At 38.2% G+C, this 15,945-nt stretch overlaps 1 protein-coding gene across 1 annotated transcript in view; it reads left to right on the forward strand.

Moving 5' to 3' along the window:
• TENM3 (teneurin transmembrane protein 3) overlaps positions 1-15,945 on the forward strand; it is a 2,735,422-nt gene that overhangs the window by 1,372,999 nt on the left and 1,346,478 nt on the right. The window contains exon 6 of the mRNA XM_034959455.3: positions 12,851-13,010. The gene's annotated coding sequence lies outside the window, so the exon portion shown is untranslated. The remainder of the gene's footprint in view (positions 1-12,850; positions 13,011-15,945) is intronic.

Raw genomic sequence — 15,945 nt, forward strand, 5'->3', positions numbered from 1 at the left:
GCTATTGTGAATAGTGCCGCAATAAACATACGTGTGCATGTGTCTTTATAGCAGCATGATTTGTAATCCTTTGGGTATATACCCAGCAATGGGATTGCTGGGTCAAATGGTATTTCTAGTTCTAGATCCCTGAGGAATTGCCACACTGTCTTCCACAATGGTTGAACTAGTTTACAGTCCCACCAACAGTGTAAAAGTGTTGCTATTTCTCCACATCCTCTCCAACACCTGTTGTTTCCTGACTTTTTAATGATTGCCATTCTAACGGGTGTGAGATGATATCTCATTGTGGTTTTGATTTGCATTTCTCTGATGGCCAGTGATGATGAGCATTTTTTCATGTCTTTTAGCTGCATAAATATCTTCTTTTGAGAAGTGTCTGTTCATATCCTTTGCCCACTTTTTGATGGGGTTGTTTATTTTTTTCTTGTAAATTTGTTTGAGTTCTTTGTAGATTCCGGATATTAGCCCTCTGTCAGATGAGTGGATTGCAAAAATTTTCTCCCATTCTGTAGGTTGCCTGTTCACTCTGATGGTAGTTTCTTTTGCTGTGCAGAAGCTCTTTAGTTTAATTAGATCCCATTTGTCAATTTTGGCTTTTGGTGCCATTGCTTTTGGTGTTTTAGACATGAAGTCCTTGCCCATGCCTATGTCCTGAATGGTATTGCCTAGGTTTTCTTCTAGGGTTTTTATGGTTTTAGGTCTAACATTTAAGTCTTTAATCCATCTTGAATTAATTTTTGTATAAGGTGTAAGGAAGGGATCCAGTTTCAGCTTTGTACATATAGCTAACCAGTTTTCCCAGCACCATTTATTAAACGGGGAATTGTTTCCCCATTTCTTGTTTTTGCCAGGTTTGTCAAAGATCAGATGGTTGTAGATATGTGGCATTATTTCTGAGGGCTCTGTTCTGTTCCATTGGTGTATATCTCTGTTTTGGTACCAGTACCATGCTGTTTTGGTTACTGTAGCCTTGTAGTATAGTTTGAAGTCAGGTAGTGTGATGCCTCCAGCTTTGTTCTTTTGCCTCAGGATTGACTTGGTGATGCGGCCTCTTTTTGGTTCCGTATGAACTTTAAAGTAGTCTTTTCCAATTCTGTGAAGAAAGTCATTGGTAGCTTGATGGGGATGGCATTGAACCTATAAATTACCTTGGGCAGTATGGCCATTTTCACAATATTGATTCTTCCTACCCATGAGCATGGAATGTTCTTCCATTTGTTTGTGTCCTCTTTTATTTCATTGAGCAGTGGTTTGTAGTTCTCCTTGAAGAGGTCCTTCACGTCCCTTGTAAGTTGGATTCCTGGGCATTTTATTCTCTTTGAAGCAATTGTGAATGGGAGTTCACTCATGATTTAGCTCTCTGTTTGTCTGTTATTGGTGTATAAGAATGCTTGTGATTTTCGCACATTGATTTTGTATCCTGAGACTTTGCTGAAGCTGCTAATCAGCTTAAGGAGGGTTTAGGCTGAGACAATGGGGTTTTCTAGATATACAATCATGTCATCTGCAAACAGGAACAGTTTGACTTCCTCTTTTCCTAATTGGATACCCTTTATTTCCTTCTCCTGCCTGATTGCCCTGGCCAGAAATTCCAACACTATGTTGAATAGGAGTGGTGAGAGAGGGCATCCCTGTCTTGTGCCATTTTTCAAAGGGAATGCTTCCAGTTTTTGCCCATTCAGTATGATATTGGCTGTGGGTTTGTCATAGATAGCTCTTACTATTTTGAGATACGTCCCAGCAATACCTAATTTATTGAGAGTTTTTAGCATGAAGGTTGTTGAATTTTGTCAAAGGCCTTTTCTGCATCTATTGAGATAATCATGTGGTTTTTGTCATTGGTTCTGTTTATATGCCGGATTATGTTTATTGATTTGCATATGTTGAACCAGCCTTGTATCCCAGGGATGAAGCCCACTCGATCATGGTGGATAAGCTTTTTGATCTGCTGCTGGATTCGGTTTGCCAGTATTTTGTTGGAGCTCATGGATTTTTTTACTCCTAAACTGAACTTTAAAAATAAAATTTTAGTCCAGAAAAACACCACTTTAGCAAAGTACAAGAGCCCTTTGAAATACTTGGAAGTAGCACATGTATATCAGACTGAAAATTTGTAAAAATGTTACTCTTCGCCTCTCTTACAAAAATGATCTATCCAGAGCGAAAACATCTTGCGTTCATCCAAACATGGTGTATGATTCAAATGTATTCTATCTTTGCCTGAAACCCTCATGTCAAAATATCACTTTTTAGAGTGTATTTATTTAGTGTGGAGTTTTGTTTTTGTTTTCTTAGGTGTTTTTATTTGTATTTTTAGTTTTTATTTTTGATGGTAAAGTAGTTATAATGAAAAAGGACACCATCCAAAAGTGGGATGACTTTGCCAAAGCCATTATGGCAACAATAAAAAATTAACTGATGGCATTTTGTGTGGTGAGGTAAGTCTGTATTCTGAATCTTGTATGATCTAATTTGTCTCCTGACACAATCTTTGAAGCAATTATAGATTTCTGGGATCTTATGCCACAGTTGGAACCTCCCACAGTGGAATATTAGAACTGGAAGTTATCTTGGAGGCAACTGTCTAACATCCCAGTTTTACAAATGAGGAAACTAGTATTTCATGAAATTAAATGGCTTGGCCAATGTCATGAACCTCAAAGAGGCAGAGCCAGATTTTCCTATTTTGTCTTCTGCTGTAACTGAATTGACTCTCAGAAATGATGGCATCCCCATCCTGATCACCAGTTCCTGGAATCTAACACATAATAGTTCAAGTTGGGCGTGAGGAAGGTTGGAGAACGAATTGAACTTTAAATCCTTGAAGGTGGAATATTTTTGACCCTTTGAACTGTATTATAGCTAAAACATTGGGTATTTTTGACAAAAGTCGAAAACATGATTTGAAAATAATCTTTCAATACACCATTGTAACAAGTCTTCTCACTGAGCAACAAAATCAAATTAGCTTGTTTTGAAAAAATGAAACAACTCTAGACACATGTCCCATCTCCTGTTGAGGTCTGGGTCGTGCGTAATCACTGGGCTGTGATTGCTACATTCTGCATTCTGAAAAATAATGAGGAATAGGCAAAGGAATCCGATACGGATGTAAATAATATATAAGTGGCAAGCTGGATACAAGAACATGGCTGGGACTTGAGCCTCTTGCTATATCCTTGCCCAATCTAGAGCTTCAGATAAATGCATGGGAACAGGTGCAACTACACAGCAAACCTTTCGCCAGATGTAGAGATTTCTGGCCTGCCCATAGGGCTGGAAAACCCTGCCCTGACCAGTAGGAGTCAGAAGATATCCTGCAACCTGTGCGCAGAGAGAATCCAACAGAACACATGAGGCTAGAATATGGGTTTGCCTAAGTGATGAGTGAGTGAGAGAAAAGGCAATGCTTCTTCCCTGATATCTGCAGGAGGCTGGTCATCCTTTTTAAGAACTGAACCCAGAAACGGGGAAGATGGTGAAAAACATTCTCCATATGCCTGCTCCCCTGGATTACAGGCTGCTTGTGAGCAGGAAGCATTCATCAGTGCAAGAAATCTGCACTGAATGTCTAACATGGTCCTAGTACTCTACCTGATGCCAGGCATATAGAAGTGAGATTCAGATACAATCTGTGATCTCACTGGGAAGCACGTTCACTAATAACCAATCCCAAGGGAGGACTTCCACCATGTGGGTGATAGCAAAGGTTATCACTGTGCCAACCACCGGGCATAGGAATTGAACACTTGTCCCCACTGCACCTGGGCTGCAGTTTTGCCAATTGGCTGAGTCTGGTGAAGCAGAATACACTCATATGCAGCAGGTTTTATATAAAGCAGATTTATTTGTTACTGCTGGGCAGGAAGGGGCCAAGACGCCCAGGATCCATTGTGAGCTGGTTTCCCAAGGCTCATGAAAGCTGCCTGGGACAGATGGAGGGGCCGTTTTATATATCTCAGGGGCTGGCCACATGACTCACGGGGAAAGCCTTGAGGACATTCTGCTCCTTGGGGAGACAGGAACAAATCTCAGCTCCCCTGGCAGTTCCTCCCTATCTCAAGATGTTGCATTTCCTCTGAGGAAAACAAATAAGGCTTGGCTATTTCTGGAGTTCTTCCGTATCTCAAGGTACTGCATTCCTCGCACATTCTACAGTTATTCTATTTTTTTTTTTTCTTTAGAGACAGGATCTCACTCTGTCACTCAGGCTGCAGTGCAGTGGCATGATCAAGGCTCACTGCAGTCTCAAATTTCTGGGCTCAAATGATCCTCCCACCTCAGCTTTCTGAGAAGCTGGAACTATAGGTGCATACCACCTTGTCTGGCTCTTTTTTTTTTTTTTTTTTTTTATTTTGTAGAAACTGAGGTCCCACTATGTTTCCCAGGCTGGTCTCAAACTCCTGGCCTCAAGGGATCCTCCTGCCTCGACCTCCCAAAGTGCTGGAATTATAGGTTTGAGCCACTGTGACCAGCCTGCAGTTATTCTTGAGAACTACAAATGAGAAAGGAAAGAGAAGTGAGTCAGTCCAAAGCTACCTGGAGAATTGTCCTACACTCATGGAATATGGCTAAGAATGTGTATTCCTCCTAATCCCTTTCTCCATGTTACTATATCGTATGCAATGGTCAGCTCAGCCACTGCAATGAAACTAACTACCTGGCCTATCATCATTCTTTATTCATTCAACAAACGTATGTTGTTTGACCAATGTATGCTATGTACTGTGATGCAACCGAGCTTCATATTTTTTCTGAGAATTATGTTTCTCTCTAAACAGCATGAGGGAGGCAGAAGGAAATAAAATGAGATTCATAAATAGAAAGCTGATTTGAATGAGTACTTTCAAAATAAAATGTTATTTATAAACACATGCGTGTACACAGACTAAGACCAATGAGAAAAATGTCACATTTCCTATATGCAGCTCACTGATTTTTAGTTACAATAACCAGTAAATGTTTCTTCTTGTTCTAGCCAATCAATATTGTGATAACTTGTTATTTAAAGAAGACTTTTTTTTTTTAACAATTTCACTTGTCATCATGATATTACATTGATTATTTACTAAGTAAAACGTATCCTTCAAATTTCTAGGGATCCATATTTTCTTTTGAGACTGAGTCTCGTTCTGTCGCCCAGGCAGGAGTGCAATGGCGCAATCTCGGCTCACTCCAACATCTGCCTCCCAGGTTCAAGAGATTCTCCTGCTTCAGGCTCCCAAGTAGCTGGGATTACAGGTGCTGTCACCACGCCTGGCTTATTTTTGTATTTTGGGTAGAGATGAAGTTTCACCATGTTGGCCAGGCTGGTCTCGAACTCCTGAGCTCAGGCAATCTGCCTGCCTCAGCCTACCAAAGTGCTGGGATTACAGGCGTGAGCCACTGCACCTAGCCTATACTTTCATATATATAACAAAAATAGCAGTTTGTTACAAACATTAGTTCATACAGAGGTACAGTGAAAAGAGATTTCCAAAGATGTGGTTTAACCTTGGTTTTGCTACTTACTAATCACAACTTTAGACACATCACTTTAAACTCTCTGAGTCTCAGGGGATATAGGACAATATAATGAGCTGAAATTCAGGCCCTTGAAATCTCACCTAAGGAGGAATGTCCCACGAATAAATAGGAATTTCTAAGATCACAGTACATGTCTGCAATTGCTTGAGACATATAGTTGCTGGGTTAACAAATAAAAGCGCAAGCAAGGAAAGCCTCCTCTTACTTCCAGACCACATTCAAATTCTAGGTATTTGTATTAACTTGGCCTTTCATGCATAGCTTAAAAGTGTGTGTTCTAAGTGGTTCAAAGAAAATAAAACATGATTCTTTCTTTTAACCAAATGAAGACCTACCCAGAGAAACAAGATGCCAACCTGTGCATGAAATAGCTGATAACACAAGGCTATGTGTAATCACTGAACAAGTGTTGCCATCTGAATTTGAGTTATAAGGGAAAAATGATGATCTCAGTGACTTCTAATCTCTAATCTCACCTCTTTCGCAAGCTGCTAACTAGACTCTCTGAACTCCAGTTACGTCTTCTGTAAAATGTGGTTAAATACGTATACACCATAAGGAAGGTATAAGAACAGAAAGGAAGGATTCAGTAAAGTACTTAGAATCATGTTCCCAAGTAGTTAATGCTAAGTAAATGTCAGTTTCTCTTCCATCCTTTCTCTGTACTCATTTGGCACAATAGGATAATAATATTTGTTCTGCCTACCTTAGAGAGCTACATTGAGAATAAAATGAGTTCATATTTGTGAAAACGTTGGATGTTATAAGGACTTCAACAAATGAGAGGTGTTATTATTGGTAATGGAATTCTTGAACTCATTATGCCGAGAGACTTTACCCAAAAATATAATCATACTCCCAGAGACATTACCTAGTCACATAAATGACAGGAGCATAATGAACTGCCACCTAAACTGGGTTCCAGCTAGTATTAGTCTTTATATCAGGAAGAACAAATGCCCCTCCACAACAACTTGGAGCTGGGAGTAAGGACTCATTGGTCTGGATTCAGGAGAGCACCAGAATTCTAACACTTCCAGATTTTATATGCTCAAACGCAGGTGACAACATGTGTTAGAAGGTAGGATGAGCATAAGAAGCATGTGATTAACAGAGACTCTGTGTTGATGATATGTAGAGTGCTGATTTTAGAGTCATTCTGTCTGCTTCCAAGTTCTGGTACCACCACATGCTATACATTTTTGGTCAAGGTACCTGGTTTCTCTAAACCTTAGAATCCTCATTTAGAGAGTGGGACCGATAATTATACTTGCCTCTGGAATATTTGAAGGATAAAATGAACATCCGGCCCCTTATGGGTGTCCAGGGGATTTTAGCTATTATTATTATTTCTAAATAAGTGGAAAATATAGTACAGTCTTTTCTGCATTTATAAGAGAGCTAAATCAGTAATTGCAACCAAAAGGATAGGGATGGTAGTATGTGCCTCCTGCCTCCCAGTGCCTTATGGAGGAGGTCAGTGTTTGAATAAAGAGCCCAACTAGACTTCCACAAGAAGACATAACCAACGTGAAAGTGTAAGGAATACCCAGTGGACTGAAGCTAGACAAGAAAAGCTGTGTAAGATTTAGGGAAGCCAATACTAGAACTTTAGTAGTGAGGAGAAAAAGGTGACATGGCAAAATGTAGCCTATATGAATACATGTCAGGACTCATATTTCTCTCACAGATTATCTGCCCTGTCTATCTGAAGTAACTATCTTCCATCAAAATACATGAAATAAAACAGCAGCATAACACCTGAGTAGCTCTGTTCTTTCAACCCACTGAGACGAGGTCTGCCTATTGCCTGTATTTGCGTCACCTCCTTCACTTACCCTTTGCTAAAACGTGTCAGAATGTCTTTAATTTACCTGTAAAACTTCAGTAGGCAGCTCAGGGCAATTGAAATGAAATCCATCTGTGAAGAATTTAATCTCATCTCTTTTTCTTAAGGTATAAAATTAATAAAACAAACTCTATCTGTAAGAACATGTGATATATACATTCATGTAATGTGGACTGCTTAGAGAAAATAGAAAAGGCTTTGTTTTGTAAACATCTATAAGAAAGCTTGCTGTAGCAAAGTATTAAGATAAACGTCTGGCTGGGCGCGGTGGCTCACGCCTGTAATCCCAGCCCTTTGGGAGGCAGAGGCAGGTGGATCACCTGAGGTCAGCAGTTCGAGACGAGCCTGGCCAACTTGGTGAAACCCTGTCTCTACTAAAAATACAAAAATTAGCCGGGCATTGTGGTAGGTGCCCCTAATCCCAGCTACTCGGGAGGTTGAGACATGAGACTCCCTTGAACCCGGGAAGTAGAGGTTGCAGTGAGCTGAGATCACACCATTGCACTCCAGCCTGGGCAGCAAGAGTGAGAATCCATCTCCAAATAAATAAATAAATAAATAAATAAATAAATAAATAAATAAATATAAACAAGATAAATGTCTAAAGGAGCAGGCAAATACTGCAGTGGATATTTGGGAAAGAGCTGACTTTCTCTGGGGGTGGCAAATTGTGGTACTGGTTGTTGCTGGCAATTGAAATGAAAGCCATCCTAATGAGGTTTTATCATCATGAACTGTATTTGTTTGTACTAAATTAGGCTCTCTACAGAAACAAACCAAATGATGACAACGAGTTGATTGATTTCCCTTTTAGATTTTTGTAAGCTAGTTAAATATAGGTAGTTGATGTAATTGCATATTTACTATTTCACTTTTGCAGCTTTTAGAGTGACAAAAATGCAGCCCCCTGTCATGAGTCTGAAATGCTAAACTGTCCTAAACATTGGCGATGCTGTGAGAGATGAGAGTAACCAACAAACACTTCCTACATTGTCACACGGGGCTAATTTAGGCTGCTGCAAATTAGTGGTTTGTAGAACAGAAACCAGTGTGGTAAAAGTGAGATGTGTGAGACTGCCTAGTGACAGTCACACTCTGATGTGACGCTGTTTTATTAGCATCTCCTAAGATCTAAGGCAGTGTCACCTTGGGTGTGGATCTGCAGTTATCCTTTAACTATGCGAGCTGGCCCAAGAGCAGGGCTGTGAGCAAGACCATGTTTTTGCATCTTATTTGTTCTGAAAATAAGGATTAGTAATGAGTGTTACAAATGGGACTTGTCAGAAGAGAACCAGAGAGACATTTTGCTAAATCAAAGAAGATCCGTTCCTTCACAAAGGATAGACTCATATTCTGTAGTTAATGATTTGTTGCAAGATCTGATAAGTATCCTTCAGATATACAATTGATTTTAAAGGAGAGCCATTGATAAAGATATCTCTCTGTACCCAAACACAACGTCCGTGATGAAATCTATACATGGGATCTCTACAACTTATTACCTAAAAATATTAGGAGACAGAAATATCGAGTAACTCTAAAATAAATTATACTTTGATATTCAATTTGTTCTATCTTTTCAAGCAGAATTAGTTTTGAGAAGTATTTTAGTTCATTTATTACTGGAAAAGACCTTACTAGCTTATTCAAGCAAGAAAATTACCCCAAAAGCTTACAAGATTTATAATGCTTGGGGAAAAAAAAAAAAAAAAAAGCAATTCAAAACCTAATGAGACATTTTAGGCCTCATTTACATCTCTAACCTGACCCATTTTCTGCAAAACGTTTTTGTTGGTAATTTACATACTAAAAGCTAGTTATTTATCCATCCCTAACCAAAAAGTTGATGAGATTACTAATACCACAGTGAAGTTAACATTACCCTGAAAGCTAAATACGACCATTTCTAGAAGGTTGGCTATTGAGTCATTTATTGAGCTATAATCTCCATTACATCCTGGCAATGCACCCACACTCTGAGAGAATGACATGAAAGCCCAAATATCTCATTTCCACAGTCACTCTATGGGCAGGAATCCTTCCAGGAACACACTGGTTGGAAATGAAGCACATTAACGTGCTCTGTGTATGTACACACATGCATATAACCAAGAAAAAATAACGCAAGGAAACACATCATATAAAACAAGTTCAGATGTCATGTATTTTTGAATACCACAGAGCTTTGCATCTATTTGGAGGTGATAATTGTATTGATGTAGCGAAGCTGTTGTATAAAAAAAACCTTCCCAATGTTTTGAGAAAAAAGACTACAATGAGGAATTGAAGTGTGCAGTGGCACAGTGATATATTTCTCACTGTTTTAAGGAATATTTATATTTTTTCAGGATGAAAAATATATATCCATAAATATATATGTTAATATTATAAGTGCATCTATTGATATATTTATATTACCAATATATTTACATATTTACTAAAATATATTTCTATTTTCTATTTTATATATTTACATTTTATGTTTTGTATATTTTTATTATATAACATATAATCACCACCTGTTGATAATTGTTTAATAACTTACTCTCAAAAAGCACTGAATTTATAGTAATTTAACGAATATCCTTCATAATGTAAGTGTCTGTCTACAGTTTAGTTGAACATTATTTGGGCACATGGTGAGAATTATACTCCAAGACCTTCAAGACTGTCTTGGAGGTGAAATTTCCCTGCCTCTTGGTATAAACCCCCTCCCTCACTGCCCTACATCAAATCCCAACAAAATTCAGAGATTGAGAAGTGCATGGTACATCTCTGGGGCTCCTTGTTTAACCAGACTGCATTGCGGGTCCCTTTGTTAAATTCTAGTCTTTGGGGGCAGTGTGCAGTCTGATTTTAGTTTGTTCAGCGTCTCCTGCACAGCTTCCTCCCTAGATGAACCAGATGTTTCATTCTGATCAGGGCCAGTCTGGTATCCAAGAAGGTCCAAAGCTCAACCCACGCCGGTGGCCCTGGAAAGCCCAGAATGTGGACAAATGTGGCTGTATTCCTTTCCTATGTAGTCATAGTTTACTCGATAATGAGTTTCACATTGTGTTTGTTTTCAGAAACCCTCTTTGCTGTTGTATTCTTCCTATGAGTTAGAGGATTTACAAGGGGATACAGATTGATTATAAGCAGAGAAAACACTCCTTGGTAAATGTAATTACTAAAAACTCATCTGCAAAGTAAACTGCCATTCGCCAAAACCTATTATCTTATGACATGTTACAAATTGTGGTTTTAGTCCCTATTTTGAGGCCGTCAAATACTGTGGGCACTGCAGCCGTGGTCTTCAAGGTTGTGGCCACCATCACGGAGATGGCTACCATGACTTTTGCTGGCTCACGGGGAAAACCACATGCACAATTTTACTTCTCAATTCTTTTGAGTAGTGTAAAAAACAGGTTGTGTTGGCTCTACCCACTGTACACCTGTCTCCCAAAGAAAATGCTGCAATTGTCTGTTCAGTTTTCCTCTTGGCCATTTGGAGTATCTTTGGAGACTCTCTCTTGTGCTGGAATCTATTGACAAGACTCAAAGAGTACTATAGTTTCTGTGAATATGTTTTGCTTCATGCAAAGTTTTCCAGGTACATACTGGTGGTGAATGATATACTCCATCTCCAGCTTGCTTATTACCTACTAACATTGTGTGATACAGCAAAACATTTCATATGTTTTCTGGGTATTCTCTTGCTTAATCTGTGAAGATAGTATCATTTCAACACAACATTTCTTATACTCTCATGTCAAAAACATTTCATGATGATCTTTAACAATTACGTCCCTCTTAATATATCTGAGACATTAAATATATTTTAAAATTCCACATCTCCGAGTGCCTTTTCAATTATTTATGCTAGAAATGTTGGGTGAATAGTTACCATGTAGTAAGTGAATGAAACAACCATGATTCCTGCCCTCATGGAGTGTAGAGTCCAGGAGAAGAAGCCAAACCAACAAAATAACCACAATATAATGGCAGAATGTGTTAAATATTAGGAACCGAACAGACTATTGCAATATTCAGTACTGGAAGGAGAGTTAGTATTTAGATAGGGTGTTTAAGAAGACTAGTTGAGCTGGTGGCATTCAAATCAGGGCTGAAAGATAAAAAGGAGGCAGCTGAAAGTAAAAAGGTGAAAGGAGATGTCTCATGTACTTCTCAATCTCTGGATTTTGTTGGAATTTGATGTATGGCAGTGAGGGAGGGGGTTCATACTAAGAGGCAGGGAAATTTCACCTCTAAGGCAGTCTTGAAGGTCTTGGAATATAATTCTCACTATGCGCCCAAATAATGTTCAACTTCCTCTTTTTATATATAATTATATATAATTTATGTATTATAACTATATAAAATTATTTAAAATATAACTTTATAATTTATTGTAAATCATATAATTTTATAATTTATTGTAAATCATGTAATTTTATAATAAAATTAATGAGAAGAGCATTCCAGGCAGAGGATGTCAGCAGAAAGAGTCCAATGCAGCAGAGTGCAGCATGCTCCAGTAATTGGAAACGGCCACTCTTCCATGTGTGGTGGTGTACATGAGGGTAGTGTGCACAAGATGAGGTTGGAGAGGTAGACAGGGATCAGGAATCCTGACTGTAGTGCCAGAGTGAGCCATCATCAGCATTCCCCGAATTCAATTTACACAACCAACATGGCCACTACTCCCTCCCCTCCCCACATCCTGGATGGCACCTGATCCTCAATAAGCTTATGGCATATAGGAAAACAACAAAGAGCAAATGTTTTCTCAAGAGAGGCCAGCTCCCAAGAGAAAGAGAAAAGAAGAATCTGGCCTAAAATTGCCCAGGAATTTTTCGTAAATTCACAATCAAACAAATAATTTCTCCTTCCCTATGGCAGAAGAAATGAGGGAGCAGAAGTTGCCTGGACTGTTTTACTAATGGAGTAGCCTTACAGTGGAGAGGAACACCAGGAGTGAGGAAGGGACTTCTCCCAGCAGTTGTGCCCTCTCCCACACTCTCTGGAAGTAATAATATAATCTGTCCTTTTAGAAGAAAAAATCCTTACATATTTAACATTTTTTGTTTCTACCAGAATCCATAATGTGTGTTATTACAAAGTGAACAAGCTAGATATGCCCAAATACATTATCACATGACTTGAATGCTATAACTTGAATATCCTAGCAAAATTAAATCCAATGCCAGCAAGATGAGAACCAGGGTCTTGATGAATCTGCTACCTAACTATAGCCAACCATAAGTTTTCAGTGTTTTTTCTATATCTTGAGTGGATATTGTATACCTACGCATGCATGGTTATATCAAATCTAGTTTTTTTTTCTCTTTTCCATAAAAATACTTTAAAACTCAAATAATTATAAATGTGTAAATAGAAGGATTACCGATAAAATGCAATTCATGTGAATTACCTAGTGTAATTGTTAGGTATTTGTTGGCCCCTGTGTCAAAAATGCCCTTCTCTCTCCAGGTGAAGAGCTGCTTCCTCGGAAGAGCACCCTAAGGCTGGGTGGCCACTATCCTTTGCCTTGGCAGAGCCAGCCAGAAGGCCTAGGCACAACCCGCTGTGTTTGCTGACAGCCAACCTACCCTGGAGTTCCGGAGCGGCTTCCTAGGAAGACTGGGGAGCGGTGAGTACCCATGTGAGGCCAGCAGCTTTGATAGCTCTGTCTTCTGGAAGAGCTTATTTTCTGATATTCTAGCCATTCCTGTCATTCTTTCAGACACACTTCTAAAAGACTGTCAAACAACTATTTTCTCTCTTTATACCTTTTCTGCACCCTGCCTATAGCCATAGTACTTCTGTAAATCAATTACATCTTGCTATCTCTGTCTTTGTGCGTGTAAGTGTGCAATGCTACAAATGGAAACTCGCAAGCAGAGAGTGGCAGTGAAAGAGAGAGAGAAGGTGATTTTGTATGTCTTCAACCTTACCATCATATTTCTTTTAACATCAGTTAAAAATAGCTGTTATCAAGTGTCCAACTGACAGGAGTCTTTGAAATCCAGTAATTATTAATGGGAATTTTATACAGAAGAGGTAGAAAATGTAAAATAGCTTTGGTTCATAAAACAGGAAAGATAAATGTCACCAGGAAAAAAATCTATAACAAGTGTGTAGTGAACTATGTGAAGGAAAATCTGTTGTATATTAGTGAGATTGTTAAATGGAAATCAAGGATATTGGCTGTGTTGATGAGCAAATTCTATTCATCTGCATAAAAGCAGTTTATTTCAGAAGATAGGATATGTAGATCTAATTTTTATTGTTATACTATTGTTGGTCGTGGTGATTATGAATATATTACAAAGTTTTATAAAGACTGCAGCTTCACGTTTTTTTACTGTGGGCATTTAAAGTTTTTTTACTTGGAATTTTAAGTTTTTCTAAACATAATTATAATTTTATTAGACACTTTATAAACAAGAATTATAAAAAGTAGAAGAGCAGAAAATTTTACTATTTGCTCCACCACATACCCTCTGAGTGTTCAACTATTTTAAGGTCTCTGACTAAATACCAGCATATGATACTGGCAGAGATTGAAAGCAGAAATTCTATAGAACGTCTAAATGTCACAGGTGTTATTGGAATGGAAATGAACTTTTTAATACATTTTATAGGTATTACATATAGCTAGAATTTTACACCATATTTTTACACTTTATTTTTTGACTTTGTCACCTATCACCTTTTCCAAATTACTAAAAACTAAAAATACCCTTATGAAATTAAGAGCATGAATGATTTGGCAAATCAAGACGGTGCAGTTTTTCTCCTGTCATGTAGATCTATGATATATATCATTTTTCAATATTGCTGGTGGGTTGAGCCGACCTAACTACATACTGTGATCCTGAGATGCGGCTCCTGTCTGTCAACTTGGAATAGATTTCATTTGGAGTTACTACTTGGGTAGTCTAATTATTTCAAAAAGGAAGGGGGAGAAAAGTGAGTAATAAGAGTATTATAGGAAACTATATTTTAACAAAAGTTGTAGTTGAAAGTTAGAAAGAAACATATAATCAGGGCCGGGTGTGGTGGCTCACGCCTGTAATCCCAACACTTTCGGAGACCGAGGCAGGCAGGTCACCTGAGGTCAGGAGTTCGAGACCAGCCTGGCCAACGTAGTGAAACCCTATCTCTACTAAAAATACAAAAAAATTTACCCGGGCTTGGTGGTGGGTGCCTGTAATCCCAGCTATTCAGGAGGCTGAGGCAGGAACATTGCTTGAACCCAGAAGGCCGAGGTTGCAATAAGCCGAGATCGTGCCACTGCACTCCAGCCTGGGCATGACAGAGTGAGACTCCATCTCAAAAAATAAATGAATAGATAAATAAATAACAACATATGATTAAGAAAGGAGTTAATTTTGTTTGGTATTTGGACCCCCAAATCAGTCTTCATATTCTTTCATTGACAGCATTCATTAAGTTCTGCAGAAATTAAATAGAATTAAGAAACAAATTCCTTTCAGAGCAAAATGATATGGTACATTCTTAGTTAAATGCTTATGTCATTCCGCATATTTTTAAGTAAATTATCGTTAAACTACTATTTAATATGTAGGAGAAATGATGCATTTAAATGTTATCTTTATTTCCTTAGAAAATATTACATTAACAGGTTAAAGAATAGCATCCCTTAGCACAGAAAAAACTTAAGCCCTTGAAAGTTATGAATATCCAAATTAAGTTCAGGCATATACCTGCGTTTTGTCTGATGATGTCGCCATAGCAACATTTATAATCAAATGTGTCATTTTAATAAATAACTATAATTAATGATACAATGGGTTCTATTCTTTATGATAACGTTTTTGGAGTAACATCTGAGTATTTGCTCCTTATTACTGGGGTAAGTAATAAGGTCAATATTACATACCTGAGTAATATTCATTGCAAACACTTTCGGTGTAGTTTTGCAGAAATAAAACAACTTGTGAAGGAACACAATCGTTTTCTTCCTAGGGACAGAAGGATTTTTAAATGAAAAAGGGCATCTGCTCCTTTTCCGCCTAACAATTTTTTTGTCTTCTGGATCAAGGTAATTTGCTATGAAACAAGGAGAAGTGTGTGGCCATTCGGTATCATTTTACTTATCTGAGTGTTTGCGCATCCAATTCAGAATGCGACCTGACTTGTTCAGATGACACCAGTTTCTCATACTCTTATGTCATCATTTAAATTTCATTTCATGTTTTGACAGCCTTCCTCAGTAGAAGGCATAGAACACATCAGACTGCACCTCTTGAATCTTCATTCTTTAAACCTACATGCGCGATTCTAGAACTAATGTTTTCATAACATGTGGTGTCACTGAGGAGAATGAAAATCTCACTTTGAATATGCCACTGTAATAATTTTCACTTGTAAGCTATAATTGATCTGAATGATGGCAACAAAAGAAACACTTAAGAAAAGTAATTTTAGTCCTCAGTTAATGAAGTTTAATGTAAGCAGCATTCTTTCAGGTTACACATATTTATATGCCAGGGATCGTGTTTCCAGGTGTTGGGGGTCATGGAGCTTCTTACATCTACACTGTGCTATCATCACCATTT

This window comes from Pan paniscus, chromosome 3 (assembly GCF_029289425.2).
Source record: "Pan paniscus chromosome 3, NHGRI_mPanPan1-v2.0_pri, whole genome shotgun sequence".
NCBI classification, from domain to species: domain Eukaryota; kingdom Metazoa; phylum Chordata; class Mammalia; order Primates; family Hominidae; genus Pan; species Pan paniscus.